The sequence below is a fragment of the Lynx canadensis genome, chromosome D4, assembly GCF_007474595.2.
Source record: "Lynx canadensis isolate LIC74 chromosome D4, mLynCan4.pri.v2, whole genome shotgun sequence".
Lineage (NCBI taxonomy): Eukaryota > Metazoa > Chordata > Mammalia > Carnivora > Felidae > Lynx > Lynx canadensis.
Genome location: NC_044315.2, coordinates 55,016,238 through 55,039,385, shown reverse-complemented (window position 1 = coordinate 55,039,385; position 23,148 = coordinate 55,016,238). Strand labels below are relative to the sequence as shown.

Sequence of the window (23,148 nt, the reverse complement as noted above, 5' to 3'; positions counted from 1 at the left end):
TTCTCTACTTTGTGCCTTTTTACACTGGGAAGCACAGAGTTAGATCATATTTATTCAGGGGTTAAAAGCCCAGTTATGCTTCAGTATACTTATCCCATTTGTCTCTTCTGCCTCCTTATACATTTTACTTCTGTACTTTAAACCTATGGAAACTTTAGTTTTGATCTAAGGAGAAGAGAAGATTTAGCTTTTAGCCTGGATTATTCAGCTAATTAATTATTACCATGTAATAGTTTAGAATTTTGGAACTGAGCCCTTTTTTTTTTTAAATTTTTTTTTCAACGTTTTTATTTATTTTTGGGACAGAGAGAGACAGAGCATGAACGGGGGAGGGGCAGAGAGAGAGGGAGACACAGAATCGGAAACAGGCTCCAGGCTCCGAGCCATCAGCCCAGAGCCTGACGCGGGGCTCGAACTCACGGACCGCGAGATCGTGACCTGGCTGAAGTCAGACGCTTAACCGACTGCGCCACCCAGGCGCCCCGGAACTGAGCCCTTTTAACACTTAGTAACTCTTGTATTGTTGACTTTCCCAGCATTAAAAAAAAAAAAAAAAAAAAAAAAAATGAGTGTATCTCATCTTCCCTGAGGAAGTTCTTGTAGGTAGGAACCTCTTCATTTTTGAAACCCTCTCAAAACTGAAACTGAATCTTTGTACAAAGCAGGAGCTCAGCACATGTCTGCTGAATCAAATACTCTCACCTCCAAACAGGCTTGAGAAGTAAAGATGTCCAGGCACCCTACCCTAAGGAACCGAAAGCAATACTGCTAATAAATACATACATAAGATTGATAAACTTTACCAAAGACTCCACTCACTTACCAATGGCAAGGAAAGACCCACCCACTAGAGATGTCACACTCGGTTCAGGTGTAAATTCCATGTGCGATCAGAGGAGCTTTGTTAAATTTTAAGACTGAAAGGTATTTGTATGAAGAGTGTATGTATGGAGATTGTGCTTTCTTTTAATTTGGTAAATGTCATGTCTATTCAGCCTTTTGAAATTAAATTTCAGTTCTTTATATCAGTGAGAAACATCCAAAATATTGCACATATGGTGAGAATAAGAGCCAAGGCTTGTAGTCAAGGCAGACTAAGAGTTTTTGATTTGAGGTGAAAATATGATTTCTTTGGAAATCCCTTCTAATCCTCTGGTAGACTTTCTTAATTTCCTCCAGTGACTCAAATATTTTGAGAGCATATGTAGGCCGAGCCATTGGAGCATTTAGAAATAATAACTGTACTTTGGGTATCCAGCTCATTACTGTGATATTCCTTGAGAACAAAGGACTCAGAAAAGGGATTTAAAAAAAAAAAGTGCATTTCATTCAGGTGCATTAGATCCTGACTAGGGAGCTAAAATAACCCATATTCAGGGCTCTTCAAAGTGATTATGCTCTGCATTTTCTGCAGAGTAGCTGTGATCAGGAGAAAGGGGTTAAATAATCCCACCAATGATCATCTTTTTTCTCACTTGCTTTTTCTTGTACTTTCTTGTCATTATAATTGATGCTTTCTTGCCTGTATCTATTGTTAATAAAACAGCTTCTTTCTTTTGGTGAAGGGGAGAGGTTAGATATGTGGCCTCTGGATTCCTGATGATGGACAAATATTCACACATGCTGTCTACTGCTGGCAAAATAACCCAGTGAAACTGAACATCCAAGGTATGAGGCATCTGTGTTTGAACACACTGCACAGGGCATGAAACTGTCAGCCACAGTCATATGGGAAATGAATTCTTTAATAAAATATAATGTTTTATACCTATGTGTAACCACTAATGGAGCAGTTGCTTTCATTAGAATGAAAAATAATTCTGAGGTAAGACTAGAGTATTAGCTGCACATGTGAAATCCATTCTCTGCTATTCATATTCAATTTTGTGTAGGAAAGAATTGAAGCCAGAAGGGTACAAAGTGCCACAGGAGGTCATTTAAGTGGTTAATTGATACAAACAAGGACTTCAATAGTAGAATCATCCCAAACTTTGTAAAAAGAAAGTACATGGCCATGAGAAAAGATGTTTTCTGGTCATCTTGTGACAAAAGAATGGTCCTTTTTAAAGATGTATAACACATTTTTGTTTTTCAATAATGATTCTAAATTCACTGGCCTTTTCTGTGACACTAGCAGCTATTTAAAATAAAGGTTTATCTCCTTCTTCAAGGCAAAGGTGATATTTTATCAACGAGAGAGAAAATATCTGCTTTTCAAAAGACCTCTTGCTATGGAGAAACATCTTGAAAATGGGTGTTTGGAAATGTTTCTATCATTATATGATTTTGTTGTTGAAAACAATGTGTCTCAACCACAAAAACCTTGACAGTTCTGTACTTCAAAAACCAGAATTTTCTAACTGGTATAAAAGTTTCCAGAAGAGAAAGTCAGTGGGTTTGATTAGTTTGTAAGAACTAATTGACATCAGAGATGCTGGGAATTTATGAGCCTAATTTCAACAAAAGCCTTTGCATAATTGGTGGTTGGGATTAAAAAAATCATAATTTTTTTTAAAAGTGAAAGCCAAACACTTATTTTTAAATGTTAATTAAATTATATTAAATGTTAATGTTTAATTTATTTTTGAAGGAGAGAGACACAGAGTGTGGGCGGGGGAGGGGCAGAGAGGGAAGGAGACACAGAATCTGAAGCAGGCTCCAGGCTCTGAGCTGTCAGCACAGAGCCCAACTCAGGGCTTGAACCCACAAACCACAAGATCATGACCTGACATGAAATCAGTTGCTTAACCGAGAGCCACCCAGGCACCCTGAAAAATCGTAATGTAGAAAGTGTCTTTTTATCCATTGGGATCTGTTGTCATAAGAGTTAGGTTTTCAGCTATGCAGCCATTAAAACCAAGTATTATATGTGAACATAGGATCCAACATGAATTTTTGTGTCATAGAATTGAAGTTTCTTAAAACAATGAATAATAAATGAATATCATTCAAAAATTTTAAATATTTTATTAATAATTTTTAATAAAGAACAAAAAGGGGCACCTGGGTGGCTCAGTCGGTTAAGCGACCAACTTTGGCTCAGGTCATGATCTCACAGCTCTTGAGTTTGAGCCCCACATCAGGCTCAGTGCTGACACAGCTCAGAGCCTGGAGCCTGCTTTGGATTCTGTGTCTCCCTCTCTCTCTACCCCTCCCCTGTTCATGCTCTGTCTGTCTCTCAAATATAAGTAAACATGAAAAAAATTTTTTTAAATGAAAAGATTTTAAAATTAGTCATAAATTTAAAATATTAAAATATTTAAACTCATATAAAATGTTTGAAAGATTAAAATGTTACATTCATATAATTTATAAATATAATTGTGAATGTAATTTATAAATAAAAAATTATTTATGGAAAGTGTAGTTAAATATTTTTACTATTAGAGATATGCAATCAAAAAAAGTTGAGAGATCACTGTTCTATACATATAACTGAGTCTCAATCCCAGATTCCCAGGAAAGAGATGATTGGTTTAGTTGGGTCAGATGTCCATCTCTGATCCAATCATCTGTGGCCCAGGGAGGAAGGTGGCATAATTACATACACATCCAGAATAGCTGGGTGGTCGGGAGTCCAGTCATAACAATTACGAGATTTTGTGGGGAAGCAACATTTATTATCACATGAAATATTGTCAAATTTGTCCCCTCTCATGTATCTATCTTGCTTAATACCAGTCTGACTCTTCTCACCTTACAACATATTTTCCCAGTCATTTTTACTGATGAATATTGTAAACTTTGACGGTGAAAATGCAAACTCAATGTAAATAGATTGTGAAGTGAAATTGTCACTTTTGCAACATTTAAGGATTTCATGAGGTTAAAGAAAATGATGTTGGAACATTGCTCAGATCACATACAAATGAAGTTTGGGAAAGTCAGATAAGTTAACAACTGAAGAGAAAACTAGTAAGGGTTATGACGTATGAGGTTATAGATGTTCAAAGCAAATGATATGAATAGCAAAGGTAGGTGTTGATATTGGTAAATTAATATGTCCTTAAGTATTCTGAGAAGTTATCCTCTTTATAATCTTACTACAAAAGTTGATCATGAAGTGAAGGAAATTATATAATGTTATTATACTCTTTTTGTTGGAAAAGTTATGTCTCCTAATATAAATATTTTAGTTGTTCAAACTCAAATATTTGAGTTCTTCAGACTTAGTATATAGTGTGCCAATTAGAACCTAATTAAAAAGTAAGATAAAACAAACTTATTTTCTTAAATTTTAATTTTATTTATTGAAGATAAATCCCTAATCCAATGTTTCCCCCCGCTTATTTACTATGGGATTTTGAGGATCTGATACTCAGTTTACCGGCTATAGGGCTGACCTCCTGAGAGCTGTGGGTGGGAAGTAGTGTTTTGTACCTACCCCTTTGCACCTTCTTTAGCTAATTGCTAATCATTTGCCAATTCATACCTAATCCATCTTGAACCCTAATCCTTCACGGTCTTTCTGGGTGTCTGATTTATTGATGTGAAAAATTAATTTGAGCCAAGCTATTTATAAAAGACAACAACTCAAAAATTGCTCTTTTCTGAAAATAACTTTGTTCAAATAGTAGCCCTCAGTACCTAAAACCAAGAGGTGAAATAGGAGAGGTTTGGGGATTATAAACAGGGGGGCCTTTTCTGCCTCCTGTTGCCCTTTGCATAAAGACAGTTCCGCTGTCTCTTTATCTCTGCACTGTCAACTCCAATACCTTTGTGTGCCCCTGGGGTGGGATCTTTGCACACTCATGCCCACATTGACATTTTGGCCCTCACCATCCCAGAGACTAGGAATGGCAAATAGATTTCATCTCATGCGTCAGCTCCAATCCATCGAGAGTGACTCCTGGAGAGCTACAATGAAAAGTTTTCTGGGATCATGTCTGGTTCAGCAGGAAAGACTGTATCGATTAATTAATGATGTCTGCCCTGGTCACTGGAGGTGGGGTGGTAGCATACACACCCATTCTTCCTAACTTTGTCCTAGATTGTACCATGGCAGTGAATATTTCTGCACCATGTCACAGAGGTCATTTGTTACCATTTAGTTCTTTAGTATTTACCAAGGCTCAGGGTTTACCATTAAGTTCTCATGACCCCCAGCAGGTCCTAGTGTGCATCTTGTGTATATGCCTATGACTGTGCATATAAGACTAGTAGCACCATCTTGATGTACACAGAATGGCCCATTATTTCTACTTATGCTAAATACAGTTGATTTCATTAAAGGGAGTCTTCCTTTCATTAGAGAGCACCAAGGTATGAAATTGTCAAGCATCATGCTCTAGATACAACGAATATTTCAGATTTGGTTCATCCTTTAAAACATACCCAGAGTAGACATTTCTGTGCAACTCAAGCTTATGGAAGATATTATCATTTTTTTACCCTTTCACTTCCAACATGATGAGCTTTTATACCTTCTGTACTGTCAGAGGAATTTGAGCAGCTTACAGAGTTAGAAGCTTCAGGAACAATTCTGTTAGGAAAAAAAAAAAACAAACCTGGGGGGAAACAGTAAGGGCTATAGACCCTTATTTTAGCCAACACACACAAGAACATTAGGAAGTAAATTTTTGCTGTGGTTTTATTGGACTCTAGTTAGCTTCACCCCTGAGCCCCAAGGTCCCTATGGGAATGAGGTGTGCCTCATCAACATGTAATCTTTTTAAAGCCTGCACTCTCCTGGGACAGTCTCAGAACACTATTGTGGTTAAAATAATACAGTCCATCATTTAAAAATAATTTCCAAAGGTCTCAGCCCTTCTCTTGACTTTCTTGAACTCTGAAAGGGGAGATAAGGAGACCATAGTAATATATCTTTAACATCTCCTTTTCTCTTCCATCCATTTCCCTTATTCTGAAGCAGCTCCCCTATCTCCTTTACCTCACCCTCCCACCAACAGCCCTACACCCACCCCACCAGTTCTCGCCCTTCTGCATCCTCACCAGCACCTTTCCTCTGCATTACAAGGTCCAAAAGAGCTTGCTTATTTATTTATGTATAATTTTTTTTAACGTTTATTTATATTTGAGACAAAGACAGAGCATGAATGGGGAAGAGTCAGAGAGAATCTGAAACAGACAATCTGAAACAGGCTCTGGGCCCTGAGCTGTCAGCACAGAGCCGGATGCAGGGCTCGACTCACGGACCGCGAGATCATGACCCGAGCTGAAGTTGGACGCTTAACCGACTGAGCCACCCGGGTGCCCCGAAAAGAGCTTATTTAGCCAAGCAGGGCTGGGAGGTGAGGTGAGAAGGGTCAAGACAGAACTCTCTTAAGCATCAGAGGAAGAGAAAGGTTGAGAACCAACATACATGAACTATTTCCCTCTTATCATGTACTTAATGTACATTCCTTAGAAATTCACTGTCAGGTTGTCAAATCCTGGATGATGGGAAAGAAGGCTTGGATGACACCTTTCACACTGAGCACTCTATAGTCTTTCATACCTCTCACCCGGGTCTGCCTTTGGGATGCCATTGTTTCCTGCTATGTCTCTGAGGGTTAAGAGATACTGCTCTGCGTACCCACCAGTCTGCTCCTGAGATGATGGCCTGTTCCCCATTGGCATTGAGGGATGTCCCCTCTAGATGGCACCTTTTGAGACAGCTGTTCTTTCCTTTCTACTCCTCTATGTCCTCTTCCAAAGTGGGTCTTGAGTTGCACATTCATTTGGTAATTTAGCTCCAGAGTCTATTTTATTACAGTGTGAGGCAATTTGGGGGTACACAAGGGGGTAAATTACAGCTATAGAACCTTACTAAGTAGTCCATCACTTTTACAGTCTCTCCTTTGTGTCATTCCTAGAGCTGCCTTTAAGCCCAACTCTGACCTCACTTTACATGCAGCCTCTCAGGTGGATTTTAATGTTTTCTCTTCTACCTTCATTTCTACCTTCTTGACTGAGTCTTCCTTTTATTAGTCTTCCCAGGAGAATTTCCCTTTGCATGCTTTTCCTTGATCTCAAATCTTTTCTTTCTTTTTAAAAACAAAACATTTCCTCATTATATATGGAAGTCAAAGATGCATGCTCACCATGGAAATTAGGAAAATACAGAAAAGTGCAAAGATAAACCATCCACTGTCATAGAAATAACCATAAAGTTTGGTGAATTTACTTTGCTTTTATGTAATTGCAAATAAGCTGAATATTCAGATCTGTATTCTTTTTCCTTATCTTTTCTTCTGATTTAGTCTATAACAACCCCTAGCAAAGTCATGATGTTGTTACTGCTTTGTTATTTGTGTGTGCATGTTTGTGTATGTACATACATGCCCACATGCACACACACACACACACACACACACACACCATAACTGGTGTCTTTGGGTCAGGTGCTGAACCCTGGGACACTCTACAACCTGACACACACAACATTATGTTTTGGCCTCCTTTTACTAGACAGTTATTTTGTTCTTACCTGTTCTGCCCCGCTTCTCAACCTTTATAGATATATGTGGATTCTGGTTGATTAAAGGAATTATTGGATGGTGTCCAAAGCCTAACTTGATATTGGCTAACAGATAATAAGAGGGTGGTCCACTTTTCAATAATTGTCTATTGATCCACTTCCTGTGATATTTGGAATTTCAGTTTCTACTCTCCTCAGTCTTAGCTCAATTGCTTATTCCTGAGTGCCTGCAGCCTCTATCAATTGCTAGGAAACAAGGTCTGAGCACCCAAGGAGAGTTTCCTGTTATTCTTTTGTAAAATGATGGCAAGGAGATTTGATAAAAGCTGAATGAATTTTTAGTCTAGGATGTTCTGTTCTTAAGCTATAATTGCTGTTTTCCATTTAACTCTCAAAGTGATTCTGTCAAACAAAAGAAACTTTAGTCTTCATGTGTGTATTATTATTATTTCCTAAAAAATTCTCCTTTAAATGTATAATTAAAAAAAGATCTCTGCATCATTAAAGGTGATTTTCTTTTGTCTTGGAACTGGTTTTATATGAATGTCAGGGGAAAGAGGCACTTTAAAAGTGAGCCATGTGGAATGTGCTTATTCCACAAAATGAGATACATTTGATTGCAATAAATATAAAAACCATGAAATAAACAATTAAAAAATAATTTTAGAATTTAAGAATGCTGAATCAAACTCTTGGTTATTAAGGTTTATTACCTAAATGATGTCCATTTGATCTTCAAAATTTAAAATCACTGAGGTTAGCATAAGAGAGTAAGGATTAAATGGTATTTGGAGGGATTTAAGTTAGACATTAGAAGCTTTGCAGAATTCAGAGAAACCAGTATCCATAGTCACAGATGAGAGGAGCCTTATCTTGGGATCTGTTAATAAGTGAGTAGTCTGTCTCCTTGTTTTACCCTTAAGGAATCAACATTATAATTCAGGGACGTATCTTTCTAATCAGTTATGTGCCCTGCAGGGGACTATGATTCTTGGTTTCGAGTACTTTAATCTGGTGAGAGATGTTATAAGATGAATGGAAAATAAATATGGTTTCATGAGTTACATTTTTCCTGCTGTCATATATACTCCAATGAGCTAAATTACCTCCACGTATTCAAGTGGAAAAATCAGGTTCAACATGTACTATACCGAATAGCCATAGGGTATTTATCGTCTATCATATTTTCTTCCTTTGCACAAGAGAAGCAACTTGAAGCTACTGATGGATATATGCTAGAGGTCCCCATAGATCATGGATATCCCAGGGCAACAATGCATGAACTGAAGTGAGAATCAGGTAGAAGGGTTGGAATGAAACTTGCTTCTACTCATTGCTTGCTTTATTGCTATTCAGTGGTGTTGGTCCGTGAGGGTATAGCTCTCTTTTTTGCCCATGTCAGAATTGGAAAGATGTAAGCTGCTCTCAAGCCTAAAAGTGTGCTGCTGAAAGTGGGTAAGGAAGCAGAATATCAGCAGGTCAGAAGGTGACTGAGTTCTGTGAGGATAGGGCCCAGGTAGGCCTTGTTCTTTGCTGTACCCCAAGTACCTAGCCTAGTTCTGTCACAGCACCGGCACTCAGTAAGTACAGTTGACCCCTTGAACAATGTGAGGGTTAGGGGCGCCAACCCTCCCCCCAGCTGAAAACCTGTGTATAACTTTTGACTTGCCCAAAACTTAACTACTAATAGCCTACTATTGACTGAAAGCCTTACCCATAACATGAAGAGTTTTAACATATTAACATATTTTAACACATATTTTTTTTTTTTTAATTTTTTTTTTAACGTTTATTTATTTTTGAGACAGAGAGAGACAGAGCATGAAGGGGGGAGGGGCAGAGAGAGAAGGAGACACAGAATCGGAAGCAGGCTCCAGGCTCTGAGCCATCAGCCCAGAGCCTGACGCGGGGCTCGAACTCACGGACCGCGAGATCGTGACCTGGCTGAAGTCGGACGCTTAACCAACTGCGCCACCCAGGCGCCCCAACACATATTTTATATATATAGTATATATATATAAAACACAAAATATATATAAAACACATTATATATAATTATAAAAAATTATATATATAATTATATATAAATATATAAATATAAATATATATTTAAGTAGAAATATATTATATTTAATATAATAAATTTATAGAAATAAATTATATTTAATAATAAATACATATATAAATATATAAATATATAAATATATAATTAGATATATATTTATATATATAAATTATATATATATATAAATAATATATAATATAATTACATATAATGTGTTTTATATATATTATGTGTTTTATATATATATACACATTATATATATATATGCTTATAGTAAAGAAAGCTAGAGAAGAAAAAGTTATTAAGAAAATCGTAAGGAGAATATACATTTACAATACTGTACTGTATGTATAAAAAAAAATCTGCATGTAAGTGAACCTGTGCCATTCAAACCTGTGTTGTTTCAAGGGTCAAGTTTACTATTGAATGACTAAAAGTGTTGATCACTCCATGACCAAACTTATCCCCTTCCTTGAGGGTCCTTGCTGAATCTCTGTGTAGAACCTTTAGAGATCTCTATATTAGAGCATTCAGTCTTTGCCTGGCCGACCAGAGGTGTGGCTCTACTGGCTGGCTTTGGGAATACAGACAGGGGACATCTGCAGATGGTTTTAGAGGAAGCCAGGGTCAAGAACCAATCTGATTTCACTACCAATCTGCAGGGCCTGGGTGAGAGGAAACTCAGGTTGGAGGCACAGAGATGGAGCAGTGGACTAAGATTGACTAGGAGACAACCCTGGACAGACTCTTGAAGTGGTAGATGGACAGGGGGCTTTCATGAGGCAAATTCATCCTCATCCAGGATACCCAAATTCTGAGGACATAGAGTATGTTTGGGTTGAAGCTTTTTACTCATGACTTCTTGATGTGCTCATCCCTGCCCCAATCCTCTCAGGAATTTGCTTTATTTCCTGCCTCAGGCAACAAGACCCAGGGAGTCCCCCAGGAATCCAAATAAAAGTTCAGACTTTCCTTTCCCAAGCAGAGCAGCAAATTCTAGAATTGACTATGGCTTCAGCAGGTACCATCAAAATGTTGCTTCAGTAATTCTAGCTCCCCAGGACTCCCAGAAGGCTTGGGATTGAAGCCAACAGTCACAGGCTGAGCCCTCCAGGAAGCAGGTTTGTTGTTATTACTAACTCTTGGGATTCATAAGCTGATCCCCACAGCTTTTCCCCTTGGTGGCTTCTGAGGGCATGGGGGTAAAGACTTCATGCTAGATAGTCTTACCTTAGGCTCCGTGAAGGCAGCACTCACAGAGCCTTTGAGCCTTTAAAGAATTGCCATTTTTGATGCCAAGTGTATCACTTGAATACAAGGAGTTTAACAGAATTAGCAGCAGTCTTCTTTGTCTGATGCAAGATGGTTTTTAACCTACAATATTTTTAGGATCCTGCCAGTGTATCCTCAGGCTCCTTGAGGCAATTAAACCAGGCCCATGGCAATATGCAGACTGCCTTGCCTACTTCACCAGAGTTTGAATTTTTTAAGAGCACTTTCTCATCCTGTCTGGAAGAGATGGGGTGCAGAGAGAGAAAGCTTCCAGTGGGGGTCCTTTTGAATTTTTAGTTACATACTATCTTTGGCTATAGGCCACGTTGGCAATGTTGTGACAGAGCCCAAGTACTCCCCAACAACTTCATTTTCATCCAAACCAGCAAGGTTCAACTCAGTGGGCAAATCCAGTAACTAGAAGAAACTACATAAACTGTTAAGCCATAAACTGTTAAGGGAGCAATCTTACTAAAAGGTACCTTGTTGACCCACATGGAGAAATTTTGGCAATGGAAGACTCAGGACCTTTTTAAGCTTTTCGTAGACCCTCCTAGAGACTTCATCACTTATGCCAAACATATTAAAATGTACCCACATCTCAATTAAATGTAAAAATTTCCATAAAGTATTGAAAGGATTTTTATAATTTTGCTTTTGAAATTATTTGCTTATGAATGACTTATTAAATTTACAGTTGACTATGTCTTATCACTCATTGTGCCTACTCAGAAATTCTTGTAAAACAAGAGAATCTAATCCACAATTTATTTGCATATGTAATGAAATTTTTTATGAATTATAAATTTAACAACAAAGTTGACATAATGTTACATTTTATAGGCAGTTAATTAAATGCTTATTAATTTCAGTTTGCTTTTCTGTAGCTTGGAGCCAATTCATTTTTTATTTTTTTTGCTATTTTGTTTTTATTTTTTACAGGCCCCTGGAAAGCTGTGGGCCTCAGGCACAGGACTTTTTGGTTCAACAGATAAAGTAGCCCTGAGGGAATGATTCTAATGTTTGGCTCAGAAATAAAGTTTTAAGGGTACCGGATTGTTGTTTCAAAGGTTAACTCTGTCATGTCAAAGAGGAATAAGACAAATTCTGTGGTACTCCATAGGATGGGAGTGAATAAATCTTCACAACAGCACATCAAAGAGGCTGTCCTAGGAGATATGGGACCTGGAAGTGTTCAGCATGAGCTGGAAGATCTTTTCATAGAGGCTGCGAGGATGGAGAGGGTCAAGGGGTTAGGGTCAGAGGATTTGACTTTAAGTCCCTGTGCCAGTCATTACCTGTGTGACTTTGAGCAAGTCACTTAATCTCTTTGTATTTTTGTTTCTTCATCTGTAAAAAGGAATAATATTTATTTCATCTGTTATTGTACCTCACCTATTAAGTGGAGATGTATTCCTGCTTCACTTATCACAAAGGTTTGCTGAAGATCAAAATGAGATAATTTCAAACTTTTAGACAAGGTTATAAATTCTATACAAATGTTAAGCTTCATTCAAATGTTAGTTAGAATTATAAATCCAATTCTAGGATACAAATGGAACACCTAGTAGGATGGGAAGGAATCTTCAAAATGAGTCATTTAAAATTTGTTATTGCTACTGACAATAATCTTAGCATAAAAGTAGAAGAAGGGGTTCATGGATGGCTCAGTTGGTTAAACATCTGACTACTCTTGATTTCTGCTCAAGTAATGAAAATGCTAAAGAAAAATGCCAGGAACAGATTGCCAAGAGACGGAGGCTGTCTTCTCTGAGAATTTGTACCTGCAAGTCTGCATCCAGTGAAAGAATGAGATTTTTCTAAGAGTAACAAATAAGATCAGACATCAAAAAACAAAACAAAACTTAAAACACTTTGGAGAACCCAGTCCTACTTATATACGGTAAGTCAAAGCTCTATAAAGGTAACCTAATATGCACTTTGAGTTTTAGAAATGAAAAGATTAGAATTAACAGGATTAGAGCTAAAAGATACTGGACATTGAGACCCAAACTCTTATTTTATGCATAGAAAGATGATGTATAAAGTAATTGAGTGACTTGCAAAATGATTTCAACTTATTTAATACCCTGCCTGGTTTCATAAAGAATTTCAAGTGGATTATAAGAATAGGTACAATGAAATAGGAAAATCTAAAGTACAACCAATGCCGTGACCATGGAAAATAAGATGAAGTATAATGACCAAAGGAAAGGGAAAGTGGACTTATGGTGGTAATATATAACTTTCATAGAGTTATTAAAAATTAACAATAAGTTTGGCTGAGTTTGCTCGTTAGCCAAAGCAAAACTGGAAATCAAGCCAGTGATGGAACCAGCATCAGAACCCCACCTTAGACCGGTTTGTTTTTTGTTCCATTTAAAAATTGTTTTTTATTGAATTTATTTCTTTAGGTTTAAAAATATTTTTTGTTTGGCATTCTCTTTCTTCTCTCCATTGGTTCAGTTTGTGGGGATGGCCTTTGTGAGGAGAGTGAGAGCTGCTCCATGTGTCTAGCTGACTATGGGAAATGTCTACTTCCTGTAGATGACTGGGTGATGATTACCCTTCTAATCTGCTTGGTCTCTACTGCCTCTGCCTTGACCATTCTGGTAAGAATTAACCAACATCTCATGACAAGTTTTCCTTGGTTATTTGTTCTTTATGTCTATTATTCTCTGTCAGGATTTGATATCTATCTTCTCAGAGTTCCCTATTGTCAAGAGTCTTTGAAGTTATATAATCCATCCCCATTACTTAAAAATGAGAAAACTGAGATCCAAGTATGTGAAGTGTCTTGCCCAAGGCCACGTAGCAGCAACTAACCTTTACTGACTGTCTACATATGTCTTATTTCTCACAGCAAACCCTGATAAGTAACTATGATCCTTTTTTACAGATGAAGAAAATGAAGCACAAAAGATGAAGTGCTTTGCCCAAGGTCACAAGAGTAATCAAGGGAGCTAGGATTTGAACCCAGTCTGTCTAGTTTCCAAGTTTATTTCTTTGTACAACCTCCCACCCAGGGTTGCCTCTTAAGATGATGACAGAGCTTGCATTGAATCCAGTTCTCTGAGTCTCATGCTCTTTCTGTCACATTTTAGAGAAGACAGTATTGTACCTTAAATTCCCCTTAGGCTGAAGAGGTGTGCAAGACTAGTCTTGGAATTTGGAAAGGTCTGCACTGAACTTGATTATCACTGAGCTTGATTATCACTGTCTGGCCCTGCTTTTTGGGGATTGTTTCTTTGGCCAATGGAATCAGTCTTTACAGAACTTTCTGTTTTTCAAATGGAGTCTTTGGTGGCCTAAAGCAAATGATTTATATGTATGGTTCTCAGCCATGCTATTAGGATGCACTGGTATGGGATAATGAGTCGTGAGGTGCCAGTAATTAATAATAAACTAATCTGAGACTGGTGCACCTAGGGATTGCAGAGTTGGCAGCTGGGGCTTCTTTGCCTCTCTCAGAGTCTCTGTGAAGGGACCAGGGCATGCAGTACATTCTGTATTGAGGGCATTGCAGCTAAATGGTCCCAGTACTATATCTGCCTCAAGCAGTGAACTTTTTTTTTTTTTTTTTTTTTTTTTTTAAATTTTTTTTTTTTTTTTCAACGTTTATTTATTTTTGGGACAGAGAGAGAGACAGAGCATGAACGGGGGAGGGCCAGAGAGAGAGGGAGACACAGAATGGGAAACAGGCTCCAGGCTCTGAGCCATCAGCCCAGAGCCTGACGCGGGGCTCGAACTCACGGACCGCAAGATCGTGACCTGGCTGAAGTCGGACGCTTAACCGACTGCGCCACCCAGGCGCCCCTCAAGCAGTGAACTTTAATGAGTATATCTTTCCACATTGTGTAGAGCACTGTACTTTCCTATTCTTATTTTACAAAAGGCAGAATATGTCTAATGGGAGAGAGCAGAGCAAGTGATGTTAAAAGGACAACACATACACATATCTGTATCAATGATTGTCAGTTAATTGGTTCCTTGAATCTTTGTTGACACTTGATATTATGCAGATAAGGGGATAATCACCTCATGGTTCAGTGCAACATGGAATCCAGTTCAATGCATAACAGACCAGCAAATAATAATTACAAACAAATCAAAGCATTCTTGTTTTTCCTGAGAATGCAGGGCTTCTTAAAAATCCTATTTTTTCCATTTCAAAGTATCTCCCCAACACTGTAGCTGCTCCAAAGTTTCTTTTTTCTCCCAGTATAAGCTACTGCCCAGGTCTTTACCCAGCTGAACCTACATAAAGTTGCTTATCTCTTCATTCTCCCTTCTTTGTTCAGCTCTTCATTATATAGGTCAGTGTAGCTTTTTGGAAACTTTAATTTTCCTTCTCCCCCATTATCTTGGTTCTGTGCAATAAAGGTCTAGGAATGGATCAGGAAATTAAGGTAACTTCCTCCTTACATGGGAGTTGGGGGAGTGGTTTGGGGTTCTGGGGCTACTTCTGCATTTTTTTTGTCCCCTGACAAATCAACTTCACATGCATCCACTGTAGCAAATTTAACATCTCAAATTCTTACCAGCTCATGGTGAAATGTGTGGGCTCCTCCTGTCACTTGGTGTGTTATCTATAAAACTGACAACGAAACTATTATTAGGAAGTCTCAGTTACCCCCAAAACCTATATAGTATATTCTAAAAGTCAATGGTTTGGCATTTTCTATTGTTTTGGATTGTGGATGCTGATGTTTTCCTCCCTGGGATAGATAACAGAGCTTGTTGACCTGGAGGCAAAGTGTGTATGGGGGTGTGTGTGACAGGAATAGTTCTGTTATGCCCAGAATTCGTGATCCCCAAATACCGCCAGGGAGCCGAGTCCGATGTAAAAGCAAAAGAGCCTTTATTCGAGCTAGCTCGAGCTCAATCCCCTAACTGCACCGACGCAGCGGTGAGATACCAGGGAGAGAGCGAGTTTCAAAAGCACAAAGGTTTTATTGGGGCCTAGGGGCAGTTGGTGAGGTAATGGCTGTGGCCTCAGCCGATTGGCTGGGGAAGGGTCGTGGCCTCGGCCGATTTGCTGCGGAAGGGTTGGAGTCCTGTTACGCAGGTCGCTGGGCGTGTTTTGATCAGGAAGTTTGAACGGGTGAGCGGGAGGCTACTCAAGGGGAGGAGGCGTGGTCTAGGTGAAGGACACAGAACAAGATGGAGTCGGCCGGCGTAGTCCCGCCCTTTCAGTTCCTTGAAGCTTTAATAAGAGAATGGAAAGGAATTCACAAGATTGCTAAAGAACGATTATAGAGAAGTAGGGACAAATTAGGAGGAAGAATAGCAATAGCTTTTGAAGGGCTAGAAAACAGAATAGTTTATTTTGAAGCCGGAAAATACAATCTGTCAAAATGAAAGATTGTGATAAATCTGAAATAAAGTCATGTGATATTTAAAAATTATATTGAATTCTCAATTTTTTTGTTCTCATTTATATGGCTTTTTAATTTAAATCCTTCTTAAATCCATTGTGATTGACTATGCTAATGGATACTGATGAAGTTTTGGGGTGATGGGGGATTTGTGGGGTCTGGAGCTGACGACCAAGAAAGAATTCTTAAAGACGTCTTTGGTGCAAAAAGGTGATTTTATTAAAGCATGGGGACAGGACCCAATGGCAGGAAGAGCTGCACTGTAAGTGTGGGGGGTGACCGTTTTATGTCCGGGGAGATAAAGTCAAGAGGGAATTTGCCAAGAGGCTTTCACATGCTAAAGACTTACTGGAGGCCTAGCTGTTGTCAAGCTAAGGTTGTTTTTCCCTCTAGCAAGGCCTTAACATTGAGACAGCTGGGGAGTTCTTGGACTTGAGGCTATTGATGGGGTTGCCTTTTTCTGGTCAACTGGTGGAGACTCTTATCAGTTTAACCATTTGTTTTTTGTCCTTTCTTGTTTTTGGGTAGCCAGGAGTGTCCAAGGAATACCATACATGTCTCACCTGGGAGGGGGTGGGTGGGTGCTAGTTTGTATTTTGCCCTTGTACCATCATCTTATTGGTAGTCTTACTATTGCAAATGATGAATAATTAAGTATTGATTTTGTGCTGAATTTTACAGTTTTGATTAATTTTTACTGTAAAACATTTCAATCATATTTCAATTTTTTTTTTTAGTTGTTTAGGTATCTTTTCTTTTGAAAAGTGGTTTCAAAAGATGTTTTTGGATAAAAGTTGGAGAGTAGATTTCACTCATATCACACAAAGTTTGTAAACAGCCAGAATCAGAGTTTTCCCCCCATGTCTCTCATAACTCATGTTCACAAATGTGGATCAAAATTGGCTGACATTAGAGTAGTTAGGATCTGACTGCCTAGGTTCATGCCATTTGGTTCTGATAGTCTGGTGCCTCTGGTTCTTAGGCCAAACTCACAGGGGTAACTGGAGATTACCATGATTTAGACAAAGAGGAGAGTTGGGCCAGTGAGTATTTAATTCACCTTCTGAGAAATGCTGACTGGTGGTTAAGATGAGCGAAAGATCACATTTATGTCACACTTCTAACTTTTGCAAGGACACTGTTGAAGGTTATAGATCTTGTTCTCTCTCTCTCTTTTTTAATAGTAACACACACAAAAAATAAAAAATAGAAAAAAAACCCCAGGAGAAATGGACAAAAGATAAAATCTCCCTTTGGAGGCTGATGAAAATTGTCAGATTAGATGGGCTCTTTGGGAATCATTACTTCTTATAATGCTCTGCAAATACCCAGAGAGCACAGGAAATCACATGTCAAGGTCACTCTGCTCAGCAGAAAATTTCCCTAATACCACATAATAATGAGCAAAACGAATGCAAATGAGGTTTTGACCACCAGCCCACCTCATTAGGACTATCTGTGCTCCAGCTCTACTTTTCCTACTTTTTCTGGGAGGTGTGTAGCCTTAGTTCAAAGGGCCCAGCACTTTTGACAATGATGGTTGGTGCTTTTCTGTTGAAATTCTGTTGGCTTAAGCAACCAGATTCAGGATTGGTGCCTCCAGGTTAGAGCTTCCCCTCTGTCCCTCGATCCACACCCCCACCCCAGTGGGTCTCCTCCCCCCGCCCTTCCCCAAAGGCAGATCAGATTTCCCCTTGGGATCATGGAAACCTGTTGTACCTAGAAAACCAAAACAGTGAGGGCTCTGACATTTCAGGCACAAATTCTGTCTTGATATTCAGAATGATCATGTCCCCACTTATCTTTGGAAAGATAATCAGGCTCCTAGCTAAGGTGGAAGAAAAATACTATCCCAGATTCGTATGCAAAACAGAGTGATTGGAGTGCCTCTAAAAGATAAACTAGTTGAGTTTTTACCAAGGAAAGTCATTAGTATTTCCAGGTTATTTTACCCTATATTCTTATGGACAAGAAAGGGAACTCATATTCAGTAGGTGACTACTTTGTACCAGGTGCTGTGCTAGATGCTTCATGTATGCATTTTAACCCATAGCACAATCCTATCAGAGGGTGTCATGGGGTATCATTGTCCCCTTTTAGAAAGAAGAAACTGAGGCTCAGAAGTTGTCACTTGCTCAGGAACTTACAGTTGGAGTTGTGGAGTTGAAATTCTAACCACCTCTGACCTTAAAGCCTTATTCTCTCTTAAGAGGTTCTTTCTGGAAAAAAATATAAATAAATAAATAAATAAATAAATAAATAAATAAATTTTAAAAAGTAAAAATTGTAAAATATACCATTGGTCACTTTGGTGCTGCCTGGTGTCCTTCCAGAGCTGTCTGTTTAGCTAGGAACTAACTCTTTAGGTAACAGTTGGAAACCTCACTGGAGTTATTGAAAGGGATGTTGGTTAATCAAATGTTTACTCTGTTGTAGAAGGTATTTGTGCATCTGATAAGGCAGTATGTGCCAGTAGTGTTTTGTGTATTGCCGATGAGAAATTAAAAACAAAAAAACAAAAAAACCCCACAAACTTTAACAGTTGTGTATTTATTTTAATGCATATTAGAAAAACAATAGCCAGAAGGCAGCTTGTGATTTCATAGATATTGTTTAGACATGGTTAAAGAAAATAAATAAGCTATTTTACAGAAATACATGAAGTAGGTAATAGTGGCCCCAGATAAAAAATTGTGATGGTAGCATGTGTCTGATGATGTTTGGGAATCATCACAATTAGGAATGACCAAATAATGTTAATGTTTCTCCCAACACTGAGGGGCAGTGAGCCTAAGTAGCCTGTGGTCACTGTGTAATTACCCAGAGATTATGTTCTACAGAATAGAATCCCTAACTAGCTTTGTCTGCTACCCAGCCCATTCTTGGGGCGCCACATTCCACTGCCAGCTCATATGAAAGCAGGGAATTCAAATTAATTTGAGCCTTAGCCTATCCAAAATCTAATTATGCAGAAAAATGTAATACAACAAAAGTGAAAGAAAAGGATTTTTAGATGGCCCAACGTTTGGGATTCTGAGGATGATGGTTATTATAAATAACTGTATAAATGGCATCTGTTTGCCAAGAAACTGTACCTCTTTTTAATTCATTTTAGGCAGTGACAGAAAATTATTTGAACTCAGGTTCCAGTCCAGTCCCAGTTCCATCATCAACCAGGTGTGTGATCTTAGGGTGGGGGTGGGAGGCTTGTTTTTAAAGATACTTTCCCTCTCCAGAGCTTTGTGAACAACAGGTCATACCTATGCTTCAGTGTGCTTTGATGACTTATTGGTTTTCAGAGAAGCCCTCTGATTTGAAAACAAATCAGGAACTCAGAGCTACATTTTGGGTAGCATCTGGGTAGGAGGCAGCTAAGAAATACTCAAGTTAGGATTGGGTTAGGCAGTAATGTTTAAATGATTTAGGAGACAGGAATATACGTTTACTGAACACTAAGTCTATTCAAGGCACTTTGTATCCTACCTCACTGAATCCTCAAAATCGTTTTTATGGATAAGGAGATTGAGACTAATACCAATATTGAACGATTACATTGTATACCTGAAACTAATATAATGTCATGTCAGTTATATCTCAATTAAAAAAAAGAAGAAAGAATGGGGGGTGGGAGGGAGGGGAGAGTGGGTGATGGGTATTGAGGAGTGCACCTGTTGGGAAAAAAAACATTAAAAAATTTTAAAATAAAAAAAAAAGAAAGAGAGAAAGAAAATTGAGACTCAGTTTAAGAAACTTGCATAAGGTCACCCATCTCCTAAATGGCAGACTTGAGACTGAATTCAAGTCTGATGGGTGGTAATCACTATGCTTTATTTCCTCTTAAGGTTTTAAATAGGCATGGGAGTGCAACCTGCAGATCTGGGTTCAGAATCCTGTAAGTTTAGTGCAGGGGACAAAAAGCAGTCAGCTGTGGAAGACCTTCTAAGCAGGCTGAACTCAACACTGGCAGAAAGGGGTGACTGATGAGGAAGAATAGATGGGTCATGTTTTTCCTGGCAGACTTGCTGGATTTAAGGGTCCATGGGCTCAGCACAGGCTTGGGGAACAAGTGCCTGTGCTCAGTCAAACTGGCACAGGTGGCAGCAGGAGAGCCTGGGGATCCAGGTATGATGTGACCAGACATCTGAGGTAAAGCCTAGATTGCAGACGGCAGAGTCTTGGGCCCAGAGGCCCCAGGGAGTCCACATCAGTCGAAGGCCTGCCCTGCTTGCTTCTTAGGAGAATTCTGCATGTGGGAGTGATTGGGATCTAGAGACCCTGGTTTGGTCTGAATGGCTTTCTAACTGATTGGCTATGGAAGGTGGCTTCATTCTTTCTCTATTTCTGTCTCTTGGTTAAGAGCTCAGAATCCAAGTCACGTGGACCCAGAGTAAATTTTTCACTAGTTGTGTGATCTTAGGCAAGTTACTTACTTGCTATCAGCTTTAGTCTACTCAACAGTAAAATGAGGATAATAATGGTGTCTCTTTATAGGGTTGTTATGCAGATTAAATGAGATAATATAGGCAAAGCACAGTGACTGGCTCAATAAATGTAATTATTGTTCTTATTACATGATAATACTTATGTGGGATTAAGTCTTTCCACTACCCAGTGACTTGGACTATGTATAGCCAGATATTTCATTTTAATCAACAGTACCATACCATTATTTGAGTTTAATCATATGTCAGTTTGAGTCTAAGTTCATGTTCAGAATTCTTAAAGATTTGAGGAAATTATTATGATTATAAAATAGCCAAATCCCCCCCATTCTCCTAATCCACTTGTTCTCCTCCTCTGGACCATCTCACAGTTCAGAAATGGACAAGGCCTCCATTGCTCTGGGCTATGTCTCATCTCTTAGAGGACAAAGGCCTCCCCTTGTGTCTCCACATACAAATTGCCCTGCAGGCCCCTTCTTGTTGCCTGCCTGAATTTCCAGGGAGCATGGAGGGTTATTCATAGTGGCTCTGACCATGTGCCTGACGACATAGATATATTTTTAGTGTCTTCTCCCTAGAGTCTGGCTGAAAAGGTCATGCCTATCTTTTTATGCCTAATGTCAGCTTCTGAATAAACAGGGTGAACTCATTTCTGTTAAAAGGGCCCAAGCAATGTCAGGTTGTTGGTTCCCCCTAACCCATTTGGAATGTGATTTTGCTATTGACATGTAAGGAAAGTGCTTTGTAAACCCCAAAGCAGTTTATAGAAGTTCTTGTGAAGGAGGAGAGTGAGGGTGTCAAAGAGTGCCCTGGAGAGGAGGGGTTAGGTAAACTGAGGTAGCTACAGAGGGGCTGAACTAGGACCATTGAGAGATAAATATAGGGAGAGGTTTTGGGTACCATGTTTTCTACTTACCAGAGCTGTGTAGGTATGGAGCAGCACATTGACGGGGAGGGCGTCGCCCTTGCATGTATTCACTGAAGCAAAGACTGGAAGGCCTCAACCAGGATGTTGGTGGCTGGAGTCCTGTGAGAGCAGGTGATTGGATGAGATGGACTGAGGGCCCTTCCACTGCTGAGATTCAGTGATTCTGGAGCGCTGAGGGTGAGAGCTTTTCTGCATGTTGGGTCTGGACACTGAATAAAGTGGATACTAAAATAAATATATATATATATATATATATATATATATATATATATATATATATATATATATAGTACAGCAGCCTTGAAAGTAAACCTATTTGTGGCCACATTTTCCTGACAGTGATTTTGTATTTCACTTTTCCCTTGTCTATTTGTTTTTTAATGGTTATTGGCTTATTTAGTTGTTTTTTTTTAAAGTTTATTTATTTATTTTGAGAGAGAGAGAGAGAGAGTGAGAATGCACATGTGCAAGTGTGGGAGGGACAGAGAGAGAGGGAGAGAGAATCCCAAGCAGCCTCCCCATCGCCAGCATACAGCCTGACATGGGACTTGATCTCACAAACTGTGAGATCATGACCTGGGTCGAAATCAAGGTTGGATGCTCAACTGACTGAGCCACCCAGGCACCCCTGGTTTATTTAGGTTTTAAAAAATTTCTTTCCTTAAGTCAATTTTGGTAAGTAATATTTTTATAAGAGTATCATTTAAAAATGTATTTGCATAAAGTTGTATATTTCTTATGATTTTTAGTATTTACTTCTTCTAGAGTTATGTCCTCTTTTTCATTTCTGGTATTTTTTTTTTTTTACTTTTCTTCTATCTATCTATCTATTATCTACCTACCTATCTATATATCATATAATTGACATGTAACATTATATTATTTTTAGTTGTACAACATAGTAATTTGATATTTTTATATATTACAAAATGGTCACCACAAGTTTAACACCCATCACCTTGCATAGTTACAAACATTTTTTTCCTTATGATGAGACCTTTTAAAATCTACTCTCTTAGCAACTTTCAAATATGCAATATAGTATTATTAACTATAGACATCATGCTGTGTATTACGTCCCCGTAACTAATTTATTTTATAACTGGAAGTTTGTGTCTTTTGACCCCCTTCACTCCTATCCCCTATCCACTGTCTCTGGCAACCACAAATCTGATCTCTGTATCTATGAGCTTGTGTGTTTTTTGTTTTTAGATTCCACATATAAATGAAATCATACAGTATCTTTCTCTGACTTAATTTTACTTAGCCTAATGTCCTCGAGGTCCATCCACATTGTCGCAATGGCAAGATTTCCTTCTTTCTTATGGCCAAATAATAATCCAGTGTGTGTGTGGTGTGTGTCTGTGTACCAAATTTTCTTTATCCGTTCATCCATCAATGGACACTTAGGTTGTTTCCATATCTTGGATATTATAAATAATGCTACAATGAACATGGAGGTGCCAATATCTTTTTGAGTTAGTGTTTTTCATTTTCTTTGGATAAATACTGAGAAGCGGAATTCCTGGATCATAGAGTAGTTCTATTTTTAAATTTTTGAGGAACATCCAACTGTTTTCCATAGTGGCCATACCAATTTACATTTGCACCAATTTATGTTCCCACCAACAGTGCTCAAGTGT

At 38.6% G+C, this 23,148-nt stretch overlaps 1 long non-coding RNA gene across 1 annotated transcript in view; it reads left to right on the top strand.

Annotated features, from left to right (window-relative positions):
• LOC116738430 overlaps nucleotides 1-23,148 on the top strand; it is a 65,381-nt gene that overhangs the window by 18,488 nt on the left and 23,745 nt on the right. The window contains exons 2-4 of the long non-coding RNA XR_004344366.1: nucleotides 1,566-1,668; nucleotides 12,467-12,660; nucleotides 13,224-13,369. This is a non-coding gene — a long non-coding RNA (uncharacterized LOC116738430). The remainder of the gene's footprint in view (nucleotides 1-1,565; nucleotides 1,669-12,466; nucleotides 12,661-13,223; nucleotides 13,370-23,148) is intronic.